Source organism: Ochotona princeps, chromosome 10 (assembly GCF_030435755.1).
Source record: "Ochotona princeps isolate mOchPri1 chromosome 10, mOchPri1.hap1, whole genome shotgun sequence".
NCBI lineage: Eukaryota > Metazoa > Chordata > Mammalia > Lagomorpha > Ochotonidae > Ochotona > Ochotona princeps.
The window spans coordinates 21,161,662-21,184,939 of record NC_080841.1 but is presented as its reverse complement, the minus strand read 5'-3'; the positions used below and the strand labels follow the sequence as shown (position 1 = coordinate 21,184,939).

Genomic DNA, 23,278 nt, shown 5'->3' with positions numbered 1-23,278 from the left:
GAGGAGGAATGGCAGGAACTAAGTAAAGGGGTGAGCAGTAGACACAACTGGGAACTATGGAGGAAGTGAGAATGAGGCTGAGGCTCACACAAGATGATAACCGCTAAACTGAGACTCCCTCGAAGTGTGAGTGCAACATGGAGTTAAGTAAACCTACAAGCTCTTCGTGGCAACAGCAGGAGTTGTCCACAAAGCATCATGCAACTTAAGATAATGGGTTGGTTTCTACACTTATGAAATCAAGAGTCAACTGCAGTCACCTCACCAACATGTGGCATTGGTTAGACACTCATTTCTTCAGACCAGAAGATAGGACTACTTATTTGGCTGTGAACTTTGTTGTTCAAGCTTTGATGGGTATGTCAAAGATCTTGAGGGCTATTTCCACAAATTGTCATCTCTAACACACTCAGTTGAGTGTCTGTATTATCAACTGTGTCAATGTGGTTGTTTCAGTAGCCAAGATTTCTGACAAACACCATCTCTGCTTTCTAACAAGAGCACAATCTTTTCCATTCAAAAGTTCCATGGTCTAGCATTTTTGGATGAGTTGTTACAGATACCAAGTGATGGATGGTACTTTTCCAACCTACTCCAGTTGGCTTACTGTCCTCAAATCTTCATATTTACATTCCAGGTATCCTTGAATATAGCTGCAGGTGCTCTTCAGGGAAGAGACAAACCCTATACTAAGAAGGGGTTTATAACCAATAGTTTAACAGCCGACAGAATTCCCACCCTGGTGCCAAGTGTCCAAATCATGAATGTTTGCGTCACTGTGATAATGTAGAAAATGAATTTTAACCTGCATTTTTTAGTCTCTTTGCCATTCCTTTATCAAAATTTCCATCAGGACATGAGTCAATCTTCTCCATCTCCTTCTCCACCCTCTGGGAATCCTGCAAATGGATATTAAAGAGGTTCAAAGAAGGCAATGGTATGAGGAAAACAACAATCTTGGATACTTTTCCAACCAGAGTACTGAGCAATTTCTTAGACAATGAGGACAAGTTGCATAACAACGGAATCATGCCTTTTTCCACTCAAATAACCAGTCTTCCCTGTCATATTCCATAAATCTGGGAACTCATGTTTTCCACAGAACATTGCTATCTTATTCTGGGGGTTCAAATGTGTTATTTTTAAAGAGCAATATTCAGTTTCTCCTTTGAGTTCTACTGATTCTCTACCACCACCTCTGTCTGGGCTTTCCCCTCTGAACCTCCTCAGTACATTTTAGAAGAGGACTAGCCCCACTCCCTCAACAAGCCTCTCCTCCAGGAGCAAATTCATGGAACTCGACAGAGGAGCTAGAGAACTGGTAGTGTCCCTCCTAAGATCTCTATCGCTGCTGTTTTGCTAACCGCATCGGAATCTGATCCCTGGTCAGTCAGAGCCAGGCCTGTCTGGCTTTGACGTCGACATTGTGTCCATTTCTCCCATCTGCCTGTTCTCACAGATGGAGGAGCCAGAAAAGCAATAGAGGCATAAAAGGCGGTTTGCTTTCCAGGGATTTCAATATCAGCTCTTTATAGTTCTGACTGCAACTCTCCATCAAGATATTATTAATAATGGAGAAGGTAATATCCCATAAATAACTATAATAGCTATCACAGAGTTGCAGTGAGAAATGAAGATACTATATGAAGTACCTGACACCCAGTGATGCTTATGAAATAATACGTATTGTTGATATTATGAACTTGGTCCAACTCTGGAGTCAAACTCAAGTTTGAGTCCTACAGGGTCTCCCCAGGAAGCTGAGGAACTAGACTGTACTACAAGATGTTGGACTCTATGTTTAGTTTATGCTTGCAAAGAGGGAATCTCAACTGTACTTGATCAGTGGATATGCAACAAGGTGGAATATTCCACATGGGGGGAGGGCAGGGGGAGGGGTGGGGTGATTCCCAGTTCCAATGAAACTGTATCACATAATACAATGTAATCAATGAATAAAAAATATATAAAAAAAGAAAGAAATACACAAATTGAAATATTTCATGAAAAAAAAGAAAAAAGAAGAAAAGCATAACCCTCCAACAAAGGCATCTTGTTTTGCAGATTCCAGAAGTTCTCTGTCATGTCCAAATGATCATTTTCATAGGAAGAGAACATTCTCTGATCTTTTTTCATAAATAGGGACTTATATTCTTAAGTACTTGGCTGAAAAAAGAGCATATGATTATTCTACAGCCAAAAATGGTCTGAAGATCAGTAACACCAGAGATGATTTGTTGATGGTGGAACGTGTGTTAGAAACACACTGAGGATTTCTTAAACAGGAAGATACACAGTAACAATTTGACCCTCAACTTTATAACACAAGAAGTCCAAGAAAACCTTTAAAAGAGAAGTGATGATCTACTTCCAGGTAGAATGTGAGATCTGGCATCTGAAAAAAATCTACCAGAAGGTGGTAGAATTGTGCGGCAGGTTAAGCTCCAGCTTGCAGAGCAGACACCACATACTGTAATGTTTGTTTGAGTCTGGGTTGCTCAACTCTCAATCTGGCTTCCTGTTAATGTGCCTGGCAAATAAGCAGAAAATCACTCAAGTCCTTGGGTCTCTGGCACCCATGTAAGACACCAGAATAGACTTTGTGATTCCTGGCTTTGACCTGTCCCAGAATGAACCAGAAGACAGAAGATCTCATTGTGTCTCTGTGACAACTACCTTCCCAAGAAATAAATACTGTTTAAAAGATTTACTGGACAGAAGTAGTTAAAACATTCAGTAATATTGATATACTGTTTATTAGTTACTAATAATTAAAGTTAGAAGCTGTCTCAATTTTAGTACAGAAATCACCTTGAATTAATCAACTGCAAGTATGTTACAAGGATGAAATAATAAAAATTACAATTAATTGCATAAAAGATAAATTTAAAATGGTATTCAGATGATACTCTAAGATTTCAACTGAGTTTATATTTTGAATACACATAAATTTTATATTTATCTATTAGAATAAATACTTGGCTTTTCAAATTCTAAAAAAAAAAAAGTTTGAGTCCTAGACTTGGTTGCATGGTAATGGGGACATTATTTACAAGTCACAATTATATAAATGTCAGGAAATAGTCCCTACTTCATACTATTTTTGCAAAGGTTAACTGTGATAATGTTATAACAAGGCATGTAGCATGTGCCTGTCACAAAAAAGTATATAATGAATAAACATTAGTTATTATAACTGTTATTTTGGAGCCCTTATTCTGTTTTTGTTTTTTTTGTCTCTAATGGCTTCACACAGTTCTCTTATTAATGAATCCATATGCCTTCTTTCCCTTGTAAAATGCCTATACTTTGAAATTCTGAAATGTACTTGGAAGAATTCCACTGAATTCTTTCCCTTTAGAATCCACTGGATTCCCTTCCTTACTGAGTCTACTTGGATTGCTTCTTATTTCCCTTAAATTCTCTAGGTCCTCTCTCTTGGTCTTTGTTATTTTAATTTAGGATGCTCTTGCTGCAGGCCCGTGATTCAGCCCCAGCACACTCTGTGACTTGGAAGCTCTTTGTTGGAGAACAGTGATGCCCTTGATTGTGGTCATGGCACTGATTCCCATCTGCAGTTGTTCTCTCCGCTCGCCTGCGCTGGCGCCTCATCATGAGGATCCTTCGCTGTTTTTGCATTCCCTTAGCAGTATCTTTCCCCAGGGCCTTGGATGGCCTCCTCTCACCTGAACTCATCCTTGCACTGTCTCTCCATTGCCCAAGTCCTGCAACTCACTTTCTGCTTGTCCTCGCCCTTATAGCTTCTACTTCTTTCTAAGGCTGTGATATTGTGATTTAACAATGAGCACTCTGTATCAGCTCTACCTTACAAAATAAAAAAAATGTGCTCTGCGACTTGGCTAAGCAGAAAGAATTAAGTATCATGCATTATATATTATAATTATAGCCTTAAATGATTGAGTTTTTATAAATAAATCTTTATTCTGAATATTCTTAGGGACGTCACCATTTTCTACAGTAAATCTCATTGTAAAACAGATAATTATCCCACTCATTTATGTTATACATAACCAAATGAGAAAGTTGATACTGTGTCAGATTCATCATATGTTTGAGATTCTGTCTCCAGGAAATGCTTATAAAGATCATAAATATCAGACTCACTTAAAAGTAAATGGATCCGGATCTAGCTGTTTCGGTCCCTTGACCATAATTTTTTTTAAAAAGATTTATTTATTTTTATTGCAAAGTCAGATATACAGAGAGGAGGAGAAACAGAGAAGAAGATCTTCCATCCAATGATTCACTCCCCAAGTGACTGCAACGGCCAGTGCTATGCCGATTTGAAGCCAGAAGGCAGGAACTTCCTCCAGGTCTCCCACGCGGGTGCAGGGTCCCAATGCTTTGGGCTATCCTCGACTGCTTTCCAAGGCCACAAGCAGGGAGCTGGATGGGAAGTGGAGCTGCTGGGATTAGAACTGGCACCCATATGGGATCCCAGCGCTTTCAAGGTGAGGACTTTAGCCACTAGGCCACCGCACCGTATCCTTGGCCATCATTTTTTAAAACTTTTTTTTTTTAATGTGAGAAGCAGAGAGACGCAGACAGACACAGAGAGAGCTTCCATTCACTGGACTTCTCCCCAACTGTCCACACTGTAACTACTTGAGCTATTACCTGCTGCTTCCCAGAGTGTGTGTGCGCATAACAGGAAGGAGGAGCAGTGCTGGGACTGAAGCCCGGGCACTCACATTAATAGGAAGTAGGCATTCCAAGTAGTATTTACCCATGAGTGCCGGGGAAGCAAAACCTGAGCAAGAAGCAATGAGCAGCTGGAGGCTCAGGATGGATAAGCCTGAGAGCTAAAAATCCCGGGACTCTAATCATAGAGATTGGGGAACGCAGTATTGTCAGTCACTTCCCAGAGCTCTACCAGCTCCTCACAGTTGCATCTGACAAAATCCTGCAGCTTCTGTCAACCAAGGGAGGAAGAATCATTACAAAATATGCCAGGATGTTCTATTCCTCTTAACAGAGTCTGTGTTCAGGACGAAGTATTTTGCCAGAGTCTACCCAGCAGGGGGTTTTAGTAGAACCTAAGCTAGGAGACAACCAACTGTGGATCTCACTAACCTTCCCTGCAGAGGCAGAAAAAGGCCCACCTCTGGCCTCCTCTGACCATCCTGGCCCATCCAGGGAATTAAGCAGCACTTGGGAAGGTAATGAATGGCCTGGGGACAGAGGCCCAGGGAAAGGCTGAGACCCAGTCACAGGGCTCCAGAACAGCCCTGCCACATCCTGCCCCAACACTACTACAAATCTACTGAGCACTGTTCTCTTGACAGGCATAGCTGGACAACCAGAAGCAAATAAATAAATAAATAAACACACACACACACACACACACACACACACACACACACACAAAACCCCTAGAACACAAACTTAGCCTGTTCATAAAAACTAACTCAAAATGGATCAGAGCCCTGAAAGCAAAAGTGTGAAACTTCCAGAAAATAACATACAAGGAAATCTTCATGACTCAGAGCTGGTGGGAGCAGCGGGGCGATCTTTTGGAGACAATACCAAAGGTCTATGAAAGAAACAATTGATGAAACACTTAAACAAATTTAAAAACTTCTGCTTTGCTAAAGATATTGTCATTGAAAGACCAGCAACATACTGGGGAGAAAGTACCTGCAAAAGACATACCTGATAATGTGTCTCAACAATAAGGAAACAAGCAACTTGATTTTTTTTAAAATGGACAAAATACTTGCCAAAGAAGTGATACAGATGGCTAGGTGGCATACATCATTAGGGTATTGCAAATTAAAACAGTGAGCTATCACTTTACATGTACTGGAACAGCCCAACTCCTAAACACTGATGTCACTAAATGCTGGTGAGAATGTAGAGCAACAGGAATTCTCACTCATCGCTGGTGGGAATGCAAATAGAACACTTTGGAACACATTCGGCAATTTCCTAAAAAATAAAACATACTTTTACCAAACAAATGCACTTTAAAAGTTCACAGAAAAAAATGGAAATAAAAGATCAGTCTGTGTGGGCACAAAAATTTTTGAAGTCCATACCTATGAGTACAACCCAGTATCTGCACTCCCTGGTATCTTTCTAAATTAATTAAAAACTTAACTCATATGAACACTTGCAAATGGATGTTCATATCAGCTTTACTGATAATTGCCCAAACTTGTAGTCAACCAAGATATGTGATTACATAAATAAAATGTGGTATGTCCAGACAATGGAAGTTTATCCAGCGCTAGAATGAAACGAGCTGTCAAGTCTTGCAGAAACTTGGAAGCAATTTAAAAGTATACTAGTAGATAGAAAAAGATGACTTGAAAAGCCTCTGTATTAAAAAAATAAATAGAGAAAGTAAGATAAAGAAAAGGCTCTGTGTCACATGATTCCAGCTATGTGACATTCTGGAAAAGACAAAGCTACAGAGGAAGTGAAAAAAATCAATGGTTGCGTGGGGTTGGGATGGAAGGGGAGGCTGGGAAAGAACGGATGAACAGGCAGGACAGAAGGGATTTTATGATGCCACAAAGATGGGTACAGATCATAACATGTTTATCCAAATTCACAGAATACACCTTGAACACACTGAGAATGAACCCCAGTGTAAACTGTGGCCTTTGGAAGATGTGTCAATGTGGGTTCATTGGGTGTGAAAACATACGTTGGTGCAAGATGTTAATAGTCAGAGATTTCCTGGGTATTAGAGGCTTTAGCATAGGGGAATCCTCTACATCCTGCTCAATTTTGCTTTGACCCTAAAAATGTTCTGAAAGTATAAGATTTTTAAAAAATAAACAAATAAGGATAATACATAATTATGAGAACATACAACACTAATTAATCCTTAATAAAGCCTTATAATGTCTGTTTTTCAAAGTTTCACTTGTTATTTGAGAGGCAGACATGCACATACACATAGATATTAGTTATTAAAGACTGTCAAAACTTGGAATCAACCAAAATATCCTTCACTAAGTAAACAAATAAACTGGAGTACATCCAGACAATGGAGAAAAACAAAAACCTGCTCTTCACAACAACTCCTTAATTTCCCTCAACAGCTGATGCTAAGCCAAGCTAGGGCTGGGAGCCAGGACCTCAATCTAGTTCTCCTATGTGGGCGACAGGGATCCAATTGCTAACTCCCAGGGTGTAAGTCCCAGGAACCTGGGATTGGGAGCCAAGATGGAACTTCATACAGGTGTTCTGATCCAGGATTTGGGCATCTCAGATGGTGTCTTGATCCCTAACCCAAACACTCATCTCTCTGTTTCTTAATGTGCTTTTATTGTTAAACATTAGGAACTTTAAAAAGTGTAGAAACGGAGTCTAATTTTGAAGCCCATTTTGAGATCTGAAAGTTCAAGTAAAAGGTCTTCCTAAGATCAGATGCAAATGCCAAGCCCCTGTAGTCTGTTTGACTTTTGAGGGTTTATTCATAAAGTTGATCTCAAAAGCTAACAGTATTTTTCAATCAATCTTACCTTATCTAAAAGCACATTATAAATCCAAATATTTTTCACTTGGGGAAGAGATAGATTGTGAACTTGATAACATTGGATGCATACAAAGGCCATTAAAAGATTTCTTTATTTATATTTTAGTGACAGTGTTTGTGCAAAGCATAAAAATATACTAAGAGTAGTCCAGGCGAGAGAAGATGAGGGAGAGATGGGATGGCAAAGACAGCATGAGAATTTCAATGTTATTTTCAAAAAAGTGTTCTATAAAATCTTCTATCTTTTCATAACAGTTTGTGAGAAGTAGATTCCATAAATGTCCTGGCTTTTTTGTAAAGTAATATTTTCATTTGATCTCAAGTTACAGTTTTAATTTTGAATGGCATGTCCTAATTCTAGCATACTAAAATTCATGAACTCGACTTTTTTTGACTGTCTTTATGACTGCAATATTACAATGATTCCCAGAGTTTATTTATGATTAATCATATATATGGTCCCAGTTCTATTACTTGTTAGTTGTGCTATCAAGCAACTAATTTAATTATGCTTCCTTGTTGGTCAAATGGCAATAACACATTATTCTCTGGCTGTATATACACAATGGTAAGCATTTAACTGGTACTCAAATAAATGCTAGCATCTTAAAGACTGATATTACGAGCTTTCTTTTTTCTTTGAGCTATGTTTTGAAGGAAGGACTGAATGCCAGAAGGTTATAACCTGTAGAAGCCACAGTAAAATAGCAGGCTACCGAGTTTATATGGAAATACAAGTAACAAGGTAAAGCATCAGTTACAGTTCATGGATAGTGTATTTTAAGACAAAGAAAGAAATAAGTATTTTTAAGCACATCATTAAAAAGGAAGTTCATACATTATTGTAAAATCTGAAATGTAAGAAATTGTCTGTACTACCTGAAAATGTCATCAACCACATGGATGGATTTGGTTATGTTACAGGACATACTGTATGATTTATCTGCATTAACTAAGCTATGAGCTAGAGTTATTAAGAATGAAATGGGGAGGTCAAGGGAGGAAATATAAAAATTAGAAAATGTATGTTGAGACCTTGAACACACAATTCAGTGTGTAGCTGTGGCTAATATGACATAATTTTCTAAAGCAGGCCCCAGGCCCTTTAGCAAATCAATAATTCATCCAAACATTGAGAATAGGAAGAGTCATATTTGCTTTTCTTGACCACTTCATGTTCTGAGATCTCTTACAGCAGAAAGCAGCTGCTCCAATCTTTTTTGAAGTAGTCAATATTTCTTAAAGAGTGGCCCATCTTGCCAGTAAGAAGTAAGGGGGTATCTGGTGTCTTTGGAGATGAGCCTCTGAAAAGGACACACCATTTATATAGGATTCCAGCCAAAATGCATAAACTAAATCTAATCACTAGACAACATCAGCCAAATCTGCAATAAGGGACGATCTATAGAAGAACTGGCTTATACACTTTAAATATATCAATGTCATTAAAAAAACAAAGATAAGAAAAGGAATGTTTCTCTAAATATAATATGTGTTCCTGGACTGGATCTTGTATGGGAGGGAAAGTTGCTACAGCAAGCATTATTGAGACAAACGGTGAAATCTGAATGTATTTTATATATTAGATAGAAGTATTTTATCATTTTAATCTAATAACTAAACCATGGTTATTTAGAGAGAATATTCTTCTTTGGGAAAGACACAATGAATTGTTGAGAAACATGAAGATTTAATAAACAACCTATTATTAACTTGGAAAAAATTTTATAGAGACTAATACAGATTTATAAAGCAAATGTAGCAAAATATTAAACATTAATAAATCTTGGTAAATATATATAAAAGTTCTATGTTTTACTTTTGTAGATTTTCTGTGAATTCAAAATTATATCAAAATTAAAAGTTAATTTAGGGCCCAGCACAGTGGCCTAGTGGCTAAAGTCCTCTCCTTGAAGGTGCCGGGACCCCATATGAGCGCCGGTTCACGTCTTGGCAGCTCCACTTCCCACTCAGCTCCCTGCTTGTGGCCTGGGGAAGCAGTAGGGGAGGTCCCAAAGCCTTGGGACCCTTCATCTGTGTGGGAGACCTGGAAGAAGTTCCTGGCTCCTGGCTTCAGATCGGCATAGCACCAGCCATTGCGGTCACTTGGGGAGTGAATAATCAGATGGAAGATCTTCCTCTGCTTCTCCTACTCTCTGTATATCTGACTTTGCAAGAGCAATAAATAAATCTTTTTTAAAAAGTTAATTTAAAGAATACCCATTAGTCACTTAAATCAAAGTACCGGACTACAGTATCTGATGATGATGCAGGTTCATGTGACCTGCCACTGACTACTGATCAGAAATTTGTGTTGGAAAAAGGGCGTGAGACTTCTCATTAAAAATTTTTTTTCTGGGGCAGATTAAGCTACTGCTTGGGATGCCTGCATCCCATATCAGAGTGCTGGTTCAAATGCTAGCTACTCTGTGCTTGCAATTCAGAATCCTGCTAATGTGCCTGGAAGCAGCGGATGATGGTTCAAATGCTTGAGCTGTTGCTACCTATGTAGGAAAGCTGGATGAAGTTCCTGGCTCTTGGCTTCTGCCTGGCCTAGCCCCATCTGTTATAGGTGCATCAGTGGACAGAAGATCTCTCTCTCTCTCATTTTGTCTCTGTCACTCTGTCTTTCAGATAAATAAATAAATCTTTCAAAGAATTATTCTTCGTATTATGCAGACTATTATGAAAATTATCCGTAATGCTTTCATTGTTTTTTAGTCAGTCAAGTGCATACCTTGAATAAGACTGAGTAAGTAGCTAAAATATATCATGTGGTAAGCATTGTATGTGTTTTATTCAACACCCACTCATTTCTGTGAATTACTCTATTTGTACTCCTTACAGATAAAGAGATGGACACAGAGAGAGGTTACATAAACTGCCAAGGCAACATGCCTACTAAAACAGAATCAGGATTTGAATCCAAGGGCAATTTTACTCCAGGCCACATTTTTGATACCATGCTATGGAGCCTTGCTAGGAAACAATGTGTTAAGATTATTGGTTTTGGTTCTCATAAAACTGATATGTTGTTTGTCTCTTGCAAAAATCAAGCTTTAACCACACATTAAGGAAGGAAGCAAGCAGTGCTACAGCTAATGTAATGAGCATGGTGAGAAGACATAGAATTACCTCTGTTAATCCTGCATCCTGGGTACAAAACCTTGACTTGGTGACTAAGATAAGGCTGCAACTTGCTTTTCTCACTTGGGCACGGCTGTGATTTTCCCATCAAGAACCTCAGATCCTCTTAGCCTGCAGGTGTTAGGTTTGGATGAAAATATGACTAGAACTGGACTGGAAATCAGCCTTTCAGTTCCTGTGGCCAGATCTTTGCTTTAAACTATGCAGCCTCATGCATGACAACAATCAAAACTGACAGAGTCGTGGTCTGGAGGGTACTTCAGGAAGTTCACAGAAAACGGGAGCAGTCATCTGTCCTTCTGACTCCAGATGTCTGCATCTGACAATGGAGTGGGTCCAGGCCCAGCTGCCCCTGAGCCATCAGCTTCCTTTTCTTGCAGATACTGGAAGGCAATAGTGATGGTTTCAGTGCTTGGCTTCCTGCCACCCAGCAGGGAAACTTGGACTGACCTTCTGGGTCCCAGCTTTGGTACCTTCCAGGCCTGTTTCTGACATTTGGGAAGTGAGCCAATGGATGGGAGTTTACTGTCTTTCTGTCTCTCAAGTCAATTGGTTAATTAGAAATAAATCTGAGCTCTGTGTGATGGATTTAGTAGTTTTTTAAAGTTCGTGGAAAACAGACTTAAAAAGTGTTTCTTTCGGTGCAAAAAAATCTTTGAGATCCACACATGCAAGTGAGGTAAAAATCAAAAATCTATTTTTCTGATCCAGTTGAAATGTAATGTGTGAAGAATTGTTCAGATGTCAGTTTATTACATGGGCACTAATTCTAATCCTAGCTGTTCCAGTTCCAGTTCAGCTCCCCGCAAGTGCACCTGGGAAAAGCAACGGAAAACAGCTCAGATGGGCCCCGATATTCAGCTGGGACACCAAGAGGCACCTCCTGGCTTCAGTATGGCCTAGCCCTGGCTCTTGCAGCCATCTGGGGAGTGAACAAGTGGACGGAAGATCTCTGTCCCTGTGTAACTTTATCTTTCAAATAAACAAATAGATCTTTAAAAAATAAAAAAATAAAAAAGGAGAATGCTGTCTGTCTCTGTCACATCTACATCTGACCCCTGCATCTCCTACACTGACCCTAGTCACAGTCAGAAAACTTCCAGAGTTCTTTCATTCACGCTATTTTTAGTGTTCTTTGTACTAAATCAATTCATCGAATTTAAAATCACCAGACATTCTAGGATATAGCTGGGCTCTTTTAAATTAAAATGTAATAATACTAAGATATGCTAATCATTATTTGCAAAGAGAACATATGTATATTTTATTGATGTGAAAAACACTAACAAAGTTCCTGCAGGCCCATTAGATTAAATATATCAACAGAGAAAGACAAGGCAGAAGGGAGCTTAAATGTCAATTTTAGTCTTATTACAACAAGTTTCTCTCATCATTGTCTGGTTGGCTTAACACCCTCGCCTCTTATTTTCGAAGCACCAATTAGTTTTGTGGTGCAAAAAAAAAGTACTGTAATTAAAAAGGCATCGAGGTACTATTTTGTTACACCTACTGAAAGGTGGGACATCTTGCCAAGAACATTAAAATTATCCCAAACCACAATGACAACCATAAGTAAACAATAATTTCCTTAGCCATCTTCAGCATAGGAGTTGAGATACCTGAAGAGGTTAGAGGTTATTTAGAGATACTGCTGGAAGCACAGGTCTCCTACCATTAAACTTGGCTAAGTAGCTTGACAGAGCCACGAGAACACTTTCTAGAAAGAGTAAAAGCATTTTATAGCCCTTCCAGGTGATGGAGTTCTCAGAGTTCATTTACTCCAAGTTTGCTTGGGTTAAGTGTGGCTGTTAAGCTACAAAGATTCTAGTCCTTGTAGAACCCATAGTTCTGAGGTGCTGTTAATGGGCTTGCCTGCAGACAGCAAGCTGAATTCTTGCATTCTCAAGACGAAGGCCCAAACCGGGGAGTTTGTACTATGGCTGAGGCCGTCTCCTTCAGCATTTCAGTGCTGAAAAGGATATAATTAGAGTAGGCCTGGGTGGGACTAAACTCAAATTTCCCTGTTTGGCTTGAATTAACCCACGGTTTGGATGTGGTCTATACTTGCCTCTTGATGGTTCATGTGGCAGAAGCTGGGTTCCCAGTGGATTGCTGATGGGGTTGAGGAACCTTCTGGAAGGGGACTGGGTAACTAGGGGTTCAGCCTTCAAGAGACAAATGTTGTTCTCCTACGTGGTCCCCTAGAAGTGAGGCCATTCTGGCTGGTACTCCTTCTGTCCCTCTGTCATGTTATGACACTCCATGGGATCCATGCTAAGATCTTGGGACTGTGCTTTTGTATCTGCAGAACTGTGGGCCAAATGACCCTATTTTTCTTCTTCTTCTTTTTTTTTTTTTTTAAGATTTATTTTTCTTTTATTGGAAAGGCAGATTTACAGAGAGAAGGAGAAACAGAAAGATCTTCCATCTGCTGGTTCATTCCCCAATGGTTGCAATGGCTGGAGCTGAGCCCATCTAAAGACAGGAGCCAGGAATTTCTTTTGGGTCTCCCATGCAGGTGCAGAGACCAAAGGCTTTGGATAATTCTCTGCTACTTTCCCAGGCCACAGGAAGGGAGCTGGATGGGAAATGGAGCAGCTGGGACACAAACCAGTGCCCATGTGGCATCCTGGTGGTTCCAAGGTGACAATTTAACCACTGAGCCATCACACTGGGCCCCAAAAGAGTCTCTTGATTAGTGAGTTGTCTAGCTCAGGTATCCTGTTAGAGAAACAGAGAACAGACTGAGGCTCTTGTGGTCTTTGAAGTGGTAGTTGCAACTGCTCATCCGATTCTGATGATTTTCCCTCCTAAATGTCTCTCAAATTCATCTTCATCTCCACTCCACCTAAACTCAAGCTACTGTCCTCTCTTGCTTGGATGTCCCACCAATGTCTTGTAACATCTAGTGTACATTGCCTTCCTATATTTAATTTTCTACAGCAGCTACAGTGTGATTTTTTTAAATCGAATATGTAACTTCCAGGGTGACCAACTCCTTGATTTGCCTGGAAGTGTCCCAGTTTTTCCTCAGTGCTAGGGAAACTGGGATTCTGCTCCAGGCCTGCCAGCGGCTTCCAGTCAACCTCAGCGGGAAAGCTTCATGACGTTCTTCAAGATCCCACACCTTATGCTCACCTGTCTTTCCAGCTCAGCTCACACCAGGTGCCCCTGGATTCACCACTCAGGAAGTGCTACTTCTGTCTTAATTTCAATGCACCTTGCACTCTCAGTGCAAAATGGTGATCCTTCACTTCCCTTGAGTATGAGGGAACAAGACAAAAGATCAGGTAGGAGCAGGTGAGCAAGACACTGTTCCTAATAATCTCTGCATAGCCTTACCATGTAAGTCTGTTCATCCCCTTGTCTGTTAATCCAGTGAAACCCATGATAGAACAGCGTCTTCGGGGACCAGGGAAAAGACATCGTAATGGCCATGGAGAAGCACCATAAAACTCCCAGAAAGCCCCATGTACTCTAAATTCCACCCTGCTCATATATTCAATTACAGCATCACCCCCTACCTTACAAAGGGGGTTGATATACATGGTAGTGCCCTTTTCTGCTTTTTTGGCTGCAAGGCCTGGTTTAGGGGTGCTTCTCTGACCTTCTTCCACTCTGTCCTCATAAGCAACTCTCCAGTCCACTCATGATGGGTATCCCCTGATGTGGGGTGGCCCATGCTTGCCTGTGAATTCCTATCTACTCTCCCTTAAGTAAATCCTGCTCTCACTCTGCACTGCATTTATGCCTCTACTTCGAATTCTTCCTTCTGCGTGGGCAGAACTTAGAGAATAAAAATTGAGGCACTTAGACCTGTAACACCTGCAGGGAATGTACTTTCTCCTTCTTCTCACTCAGTTAACTCAGGTCTACCTTCCATGGCCCAGCTTAATCTATTTCACTGTGTTAGATTGCTCTGATATGAGATCTCAGAACATTCTGCTCCTTTCCTTCAGGGCACTTGACCACATTCTGTCATTATATAATTACTCATTAGTTGTTTAATGTTTGACTCCCGTACTGGGATGAAAACTCCATGAATGCAAGAACCATGTGTGTTTTGATTGCTGATTGTAGATTCAACTCCTAGAATGTGCCTTGCACACAAAAATGGGCTCAGTAACTATCCACCTCAGTTCTACCATGAATGCCATCAGCCAGTGTTGACTCCCATCCCAAACCACACTCTCCACTTTGTTAGGTTACCTCCTAGACAGGATGCCATCTTGATTCCCCCAGCTGTTACATTGTTTCCTACTGTCCTGATGATCAGGGCCCCTGTGTGTCATTGGCAAAGGTACATTTATTAGGAGTACGCCATGCCCCAGCACTGTGCTAGATACTTCAGGCATTTAATATAATGTGCTTCTTACAATGGCCCTTGAGGAATGTTTTTGCTAATTTACATGTGAGGAAACAAAGGCATGGAGAGAGTAGGTAACTCTTCTATCAGAGTCACAGAGCTTGCAAGGGTACAGGACTATAAGGGTGCCTGATGCATAAGCCATGTGCTTTTGACTTTCAATTACTTGTGTTATTAGGTAGTATTGGGTTAGGCTGTGTATGGCCAAAAAGTCCAAAGTATAGTGACAGTGGCTTGAGCAAGACGAAAAGTTACATCTGTCTCACGTGAAAGACCAGAGGGAACCCATCCAGGGTTCTATTGGCTTGATGATCAGGGACTCAGATGCACACTCCTTACTCCCCTAGCTGGTGATTTCCACCCTCTGGTCCAAAAGGCTACATGCAGCCTAGATGTCTTCATTCCTGTGTAGACATCAGGATGGAGCAAGAGATAAAAAGTGGGTGCCCCACCATTTAAAGATGCCTTAGGGAAGTCACAGCTGTCACTTCTGTTTACTTCTCAGTGGCTAGAGCACAGCCACGTGACCATACCTCAATGCAAAAGTGGTGTGGAAATGAAGCCTGTGATTTTTGTCACCTTTGGGCCCAGCATTTACAAACACCCTTCCAAAGGAGGGAAGGAAGAATTGTAGAAAATCATTGCCATCTGCTAATGCCTGCTTAGCAATGTCTATTCCTGACTTTCAGGGTTATTTCTAATCTCATTTCATTCAACATCACCTTTCCCACTCCTCACCTCATTTCATTTCTAGCATTTGCCACAGTGGGGTCATTCACCTCTCTGCTGCAATGAACAAACCCGTTTTCAGTGTTACTCTCTGGGTTTTCTCCCCTTCGTGGAAGGCTTCCTGTCAGATCCCACATACCCTGCCTACTCCTTGCTTGCTCACTTACCTCCCTCTTTCTCCATGGTTACAGGATTATGCTTACAGAGGAAACATTCAACATTATTATCCTCCCCGAACACTTTGCTAACCTATGAAGGATCACATCCTGGGGAGAGGGGCAGAAGACCGGGCTTCTGTAGACTGTCCAAAGGACCCAGACAGTTCACAACCATTTTCCAGAACTCAGGAGTCTCCTGAGAATGTGACACTTCAGTGCTCACACAACGAAAGCATTGGGTGAAGCAGGATGAGCTGGTTATCTTAAGATCATATCAGCTCTGTTTCTGATCTGGCCTAGGCTGAGCAAGTCACATGACTTCTCCATACCCTGTTCCCCCATTTGTAAATGGAGTCCTGAACTCCTTAACCACAGGGAATTCCTCACTTGTTAAGCAGTACTAAATCTCATTACCCCAACTCCAGAACAAAGATGTTCTAGCATTTAATTTTTAAAAAAACTTGTGCGGAAACCCAGAAACATAGGGTACTTGTGAGAACAAAAGACCCAGAGGAAGTTAGGAGTTGGTTGTCAACTCTAGAACTTATGCAAGCAAGCTGGAAATTCAATGGTCTCCTGTGGATAGAAGCAAGGGCAGAGAGCAGAGGACAGAAGTCAACTCAAAGAGGCTTGTTGGGGTAATGCTTCCAGCAGGAAGTCCATCCTGGGAAATTCTGTGGACAGAGTCCAGGGGCACTGCCACGCTGGAAGGCTGGTGACCCTGAGGAGAGCAGTCGTGGCTGGAAACTAATGGGAATGCAAGACCTGGAGAAGACAGAGCCTTCCCACAGCCCAGACAGTCTGAGGAAGGTTCACCTTAAACTGGAGGCTGGAGAATGAGTAGACAGAAGGGCTAAAAGGATCAGGCTGCTTAGGGGTCTGTGAATGAAAGAGTGAGACCAGAACTTGTTTGCAGTCCAAATGCAGCACCATGACACTGTGCACCTAGAACTTCCCCAGTGTAGGCGGTCTGTGTGCTGAGCTATTGAGCTGCAGGTTTCAAGGTAGGCGGTTAACTGTGGCCACACACTACAGCAATCATGCAGAGGGGAATGTGTGAGAGGCGCTGACTCTAACCTGTGTGGTGCTCTGTAGAAATGCAGTAGGCATTCTGAGAGAGGACTCCCGAGCCCTTGAGAATTCAGAAGGTCAGAAAGAAAGAATGAAGCTAGGATAGGTAGGGCTATCAACCAAATGGAATTACAGGAATGTACTTAAGAGGGAGTGAGGGGCCCAGCACAGTAGCCTAGTGGCTGAAGTTCTCACATCGCACGCGCAGGGATCCCATGTGAGGGCCAGTTCTAATCCAAGTGACCCCACTTCTCATCCAGCTATCTGTTTGTGGCCTGGGAAAGCAGTCAAGGACGGTCCAAAGCCTTGGGACCCTGCACCTACTTGGGAGATCTGGAGGAAATGCTGGGCTCCTGGCTTTGGAGTGGCTCAGTTCCAGCCTTTTGGGGGCCACTTGGGGAGTGAATCAGTGGATGGAACATCTTCCTCTCTGCAAATCTGACTTTCCAATAAAAATAAATCGTTAAAAAAGAAATAAAAATAAAAAAGAGGGAGTGAGAACAGGACATTGAGAATTTGACAATGCTTTCCAGCCTTTCCACTTCATGGTGCTCACTGGAAATTGCAATAACAGTATGATGTGAGTGGGGCCTCCAGCTGGCTGCTTGGCAGTGCCAGCTTTGCCCACCTAGACCTAAATGAGGCACATGGCTAATTGGTTTATAAATTCTAGAATAATAAGTGAGGAATCAGGTTAAGTTCTAGAATAATGAGTGAGGATACAGGTAGAGAAGATTTTGAAGTAAACCAAATAGAGACATTCAAATTTATTGAACTGAACATAGAAGCGAAATGTCAAAATTAGGGACAAAAAATGAACTGTTAAAAAACAGCACGTTAAGAAAAATACTGTGGTTATATTATCTGGCATAGAGGTAGATTATAGCTTGAGAAGAGAGGTGGCATTTCAATAACAAATGGAGTATTTGTGTAGTTAGTTATTCAGCTGAGGTTTGTCTAGCCACTGAACGTTACTGCAAGAATTATTTAGAAAAGGTTGAAATAAATTTGCAAAAGAAGTTAAGCAGCATGATTTCTTTGACCATCGTTTAAATGATGAAGTCATTGTTCAAACTATCCTATTGTTAAAAAAAGTGAAAAGAAATCAGGTTGAGTAAATTAAAGAAACATCAAATCCAAAAGAATGTCTACTGCCTATTAGATGCTAAGCTAGATGCTGGGAAAGCAGGAATGAAAAACTAAATGATATGAAACCTCCAGTCTCCACAAAGTCCCTGGAATTTGAAACACACTGGCAGTTGTGTTCATATAAGCACTTCAGCAGAGGGCTAGGTCCAAAGATAACAGTCAATCCTGAAGGGGGGGTTGAGTCTGGATCTTTCATATCTCAGCTACATCTGAGATCAGACGCGTGCACCCGGGCTTGAGCCCCACCTCGAGCTGGGGTGTGTGAAGCCACACAGCACATCTTTCCCCGGTGGGGAATACTCAAAGGTAGCTCATGTACCAGGGGATGATGGGATTGTAGGTAGGAGAGAGGAACGTAGACAGCGATAGGCCTTGAGTGGTCTGGGGACCAAGCCCCTCCTCTGCTACTTGCTAGCTGAGAGACCAGGGACAAACTGCTTCATCTTCCCATTTGCAAATGTGAATGCACAACGATGTGATCCTTAACAAATCAGTGTGAAAAGAATATAACTTTGTGCACAAAACTTTGAGAACATGCCCTGAAATATCAGAAGTCATCAACAAGTATCTGTAGTGATCAGAATGTTGGCATAACAACATGCATTATGTTGTTTCTTTATGTTAGGAAAACACTGAGACCTGGACTTGTCTTTTTCATAGTATACTATGTGATTTAGTAGGTCTGAAGAGCAGAGAAAGGTTCTGAAATATTCTTCCTCGAAACATCTTGCAAATATATTAATCCATTGTAGTACTGAGACTATCAACAGAAGTGTGCAAAGGCTTCAGGGCTTTTGAGAATTCCTTTGTGAAATATCAACACTAGAGGCAGCGAGAACACCATTTGTGGCCATAACCACCTTTGCGTGGATTAGACTTACCACATCAGTTCAGTGAGACAAAGCCAAGCCAAAGAAATGCAATAGTGGACAGGTGAGAAACGAGGCTCTAGCTGGGAGTCTTGTCTGCTGGGAATAAGAGAGGAACCTAAGGCCCTTTGGAACCCAGGCATTATTTTATTTTGTCTTACCTTAAAGATTTGTTTATTTGTATTTGAAATACAGAGTGACAGAAGGGAGCTCAGTCTTCCATCTAGCACTTTACTCTCTAAATGCCTACACAGCCTGGCTGAAGTCTGGAGCCAGGAGCTCCACTTCATTTTCCCAGGGAGGTAACAGGACCCCGAGTACTTGGGCCATCATCTGCTACCTCTGGTGCATTAGCAGGGAGCTGGATCTGAAGCATTCAGTAGCCGGCACTGGAACCAGGCACTCTGATGTGGAAAGTTGGTGTTCCAGGCAGAGCTTAACTGGCTCATCGCAATGCCACCCTCCACCCTGCTACTTCAGAATAATTTTAGTCTTCAGAGGGGAAAAGGGAAATGAGCTGAGCAAGAGAGGAACATGGAGAGGACGGCTTGCTCACCTCAGAACACTGCTGAGGGTCCATTCTGTTAGTAAGAAAAGTTGCTGAAATGCTTTAAAGACAGTTGCAATCAAGTTTTGATGATCTGATTGACCTCATTTAAAAGACTTCAAGGTTATAAGTCCAGCATGTTTTATATAAAATCGTTACTGATTTGACTTAAGAAGAAAACGTTTAGTTCCTCTTTCTGTTTGCTGTTAAACTGACAACAGTCAAAGGGCCTGCTCTAGCAGGCTGTGGGTTCCTAGCCTGCCACTGTGTCCCAGAGGTGTGTGGGAGGCAGAGCTGAGCCAAGTTACTGTTCATCTGTGATGCTGTAGGTACGGTTCCCCTAGAGAGGAAATAGTTCACAGAACTCAGCCCAGGTAAGTGAAATTTCTCTATAATTGCCACCAGGAAAATGAGAGGGCCCAGGGGAATATGTTCCTACCCAGGAGGCCCCTCCCTGGTTATAATCTAATTTGTTGTCCGGATAGGGACCAGATGGGTGGAATTAAGCCTTCTAAGGTGTTGTGGTTAGAATGCTTTCAAATGTCTGGAGACTCCTGGAAATGCAAGAATTTCTATTTATCTTTCAAATGACCATCTCTCTTGTGGTTCCAATCTGGATTTTCAAAGCAGAAACCATGTCACCTGTGGCTATGGGATGGGGGTCTGTTTTCCATTTCCACAACCCCCCCCCCCCAAGAAGGGTATACATAAAGGCTGTGAGACACTTGATTGCATGCCCATGTGCTGGTCAAGATGGCTGCAAAGTAGGATAGGAGACTAGAAGCTAGGTAGTAGTCACTGTCGAAGATCCTTACTGTCTTCAGATCTGTCTTGCCCTGAAAGACTGGCAGTCTCAGCTTCCTTGTAATTCACTGAAAGTACTTAGACACCTGTCTGCCTGTAGTGTTTATGCCACAGAAAAACTGCAGGAGGCTGCCTAAGAGGCTAAAAGGCAATGGGGCAGAGAAGTTGCATAGACAAGAGGAAGGTAACAGAGTTGAGGTGAAAAAATACAGCATGAACCAATCAAATGAACTCTCCAACACAAGTAATAAATAGAAGCATCCTTTGGAAGCATTTTCTGATATCAGCCCATATGCAGTTTCTTATGTTTCACGGGTGCTGAACTCTCTCAAAACTGAGTGTGCTACCAAGGTTGGAAAGTCAACTGCCCCTACATCCCTTGGCACAAGACGAGGGCACACACACACCTAGAACATGATGTCTTGTACTGATTACTGAGCCTCAAGAAGAGTTTAATGAGGTTGGAGCTGGTCAAGAAAACAACTGAGATAATCAGAGAGATTACAGCTTCCATGTTCCTAGTAAGAGCTACTAACTAACATGGCAGAATTCTGCAGTGTAAAAAATATGATGATATTATGACCGCATGGTGTGCCCCCAAATCTATACTGAATCCTAATCTCAGAATATAACTACATCGGGATATAGGACTGTAAATAATTAAGCTAAAAATAGTGTTATTACTGTGATTCTTAATCCAATGGGACCTGCGTCCTTACAGAAAAAGATGGTGAACAGATGTTGTGGCACTGTGCCTGGGATCCAGTCCACCTTTGTTGCAGGCCCAGCCTCTTGCTAATGCACACCCTAGGCATGAGCAGGTGATGGCTCAAGTGCTTGGATCCCTGTCACCTACCCAGGATGTGCAGATTGAGTCCAGAGCCTGGCCTCAGCCTGGCTGCCGCAGGTATTTGAGGGAGTGAACCAGCAGATGGAAGATGTCTCTCTTTACCTTTCTGTAGTTCTGCCTTTGAAGCAGGTGAAAATAAACACTTAAAAATAGGATTCTACTTTGTTACCTCCCCAAATAAACTAAAGTAAAATAAAATAATACACTTTTTAGAAAAGGATGTGATCATGACAGAATATTTTCAGATCAAGATCACTTAAGGCAAGGCCTGCCCAATGCCTGCATTGGCATCACCCTTGAGACTTTATCAAATAAACAAAAAGCAAGTTCCCAGACCCACAGACCTGGCATATGAAAATGCTCTGGTATGGAGTTTAAGAATCTGTCCCAAGCAATGCTTTTGCACACTCAACCTGGGTCCTGCCCAACCTGACTTTTTCCGGGGCCTGGCTGGCTGGGACTAACTGCATCTCACCAAGTGCTCGTGCATCTGGTGTGCCGGCAGATGTTTTGGGAACCAGGAGCCATGTGTCAAATCCACTGTAGGCTCTCTCTTCCCAGGTGGCCGCCAGTTTTCACACAGCATGTGGGAAAGCTGAATGGGATGAAACAAATGGATTCCTTAGGGGAGTTCACTCTTGATTCTCAAAAGAAATATGGGCCTCACCTATCCTACTGAGGGATATAATGGCATGGCCTAAACAATAGAAAAATGATTTCTCTCAAGAGACTTACCCAAAGATCCTATTACATTGACACCTAAATTAGCAGAAGGGAAGCAAAGAATGACCATATCTAGCTTTTTCATTTGGCATAGATCAGTAGAGCATATATGGACATGACTTATAACTTTTTAAACATTTACATTAAAATGAACCATATAATGATAATTGATGTAACACCAATGGAATACATGAATGACATAGATAAAACAAATAAAACCAACGGAGATTCTAATAAGTACTTCAGACAAGCCCTGTCCTTCATTTATAAGAGGACTTCAAGAAGTTCATGGAAAATGGGATTGAAAGACAAGGTTCATTTTCCATGTACTTTTTCATAAGAGCCCTAGCAGTTCCTTACCACCAAAGGGAAAAGAAAATATTCTTTCATGTGGCACGTGGGCAGAAGAGGCACTGAAGAGAAATAACTTTTCAAAGCAACCAGGATAAGTGGCATTTTGATGAAAAATATTGGTATTACAGTTCCCTAGGGACAAATGAAAAAAATGACCTAACTCCCCAACCCCCTACTCCCCACTCTACAAATATTACTAAGGACAAAGGTTTTGTAGACTGGGTTTCTTAGAGCAGAAATGTAGGTCATTTGAGGTTGTGCAAATGAGTGAGCCATTGGGCTATTTCCTCTCATTTCCTTTAAGTGGTCCAGACTTTGAACTAGAAACCAGCTGCAGAGCCCTGGGCAGCCGTGCTCAGGGCTGCCCCGCGGCCACTGGTCAGGGGGCACTTTATGAAGGTCACGCACTTACTGGGTCCCCCCTTGACCAACCTGATTTCGGTCTCTCCATGCAGAACTGGATTCCCAGTGGAGGGGTGGTGGTGGACGGGAAAGCACAATTGCCGGTTACGTTCCAGGTGCTTTCCAGTAACAAGAGCTCTGGCGCTTGAATTGATTTAAAACTCTGGATCTTAACACTCCGGTGAGGTGCGGCAGAAAAGCCGTGAGTGCACCTGGGTTTCATTAGGAATGGAAGGAAGACATGTCAGTCTTCGAGGGCTCTCCTCCTTTCGCGTTTGGGCAGAGGAGCCCTAACAATGAAAAGCGACCGTTTGGACTCAAAGGGGGTTCTCCGCACGAACCCGAGCACGCCTCACGCGGTGTAAGGGCGGGTGCTGATTTCTCAACCATTCTGAAAGGCCTTTTTCCTCGGTTCTGCCTCAGGTTCGGTCCGGGCCTAACGGCCAATTAGCCCCGCGGGCCGTGACCCGCAGGCTAGTGGGGTCCGGGAGGCGGGAGGCGGGAGTCGGTGGCGGCCGCACCTTCATTAGAGGGCGCTCTGGGGGCGGCTGCGCCGCAGTCCCGACTCCCGCCGCTTCCTCCCGCGCCCCTCCCCGCCA

General features: G+C 42.0%; 1 long non-coding RNA gene across 1 annotated transcript; it reads right to left on the bottom strand.

Moving 5' to 3' along the window:
• Positions 1-618: 618 nt before the first annotated feature.
• Positions 619-23,248, bottom strand: LOC131481240 (uncharacterized). Its single transcript, XR_009246170.1, has 3 exons — positions 22,710-23,248; positions 13,796-13,915; positions 619-899 (listed from the first exon to the last, which is right to left on the bottom strand). It is a non-coding gene; the product is annotated as an uncharacterized LOC131481240 (long non-coding RNA).
• Between the last annotated feature and the right edge of the window lie 30 nt (positions 23,249-23,278).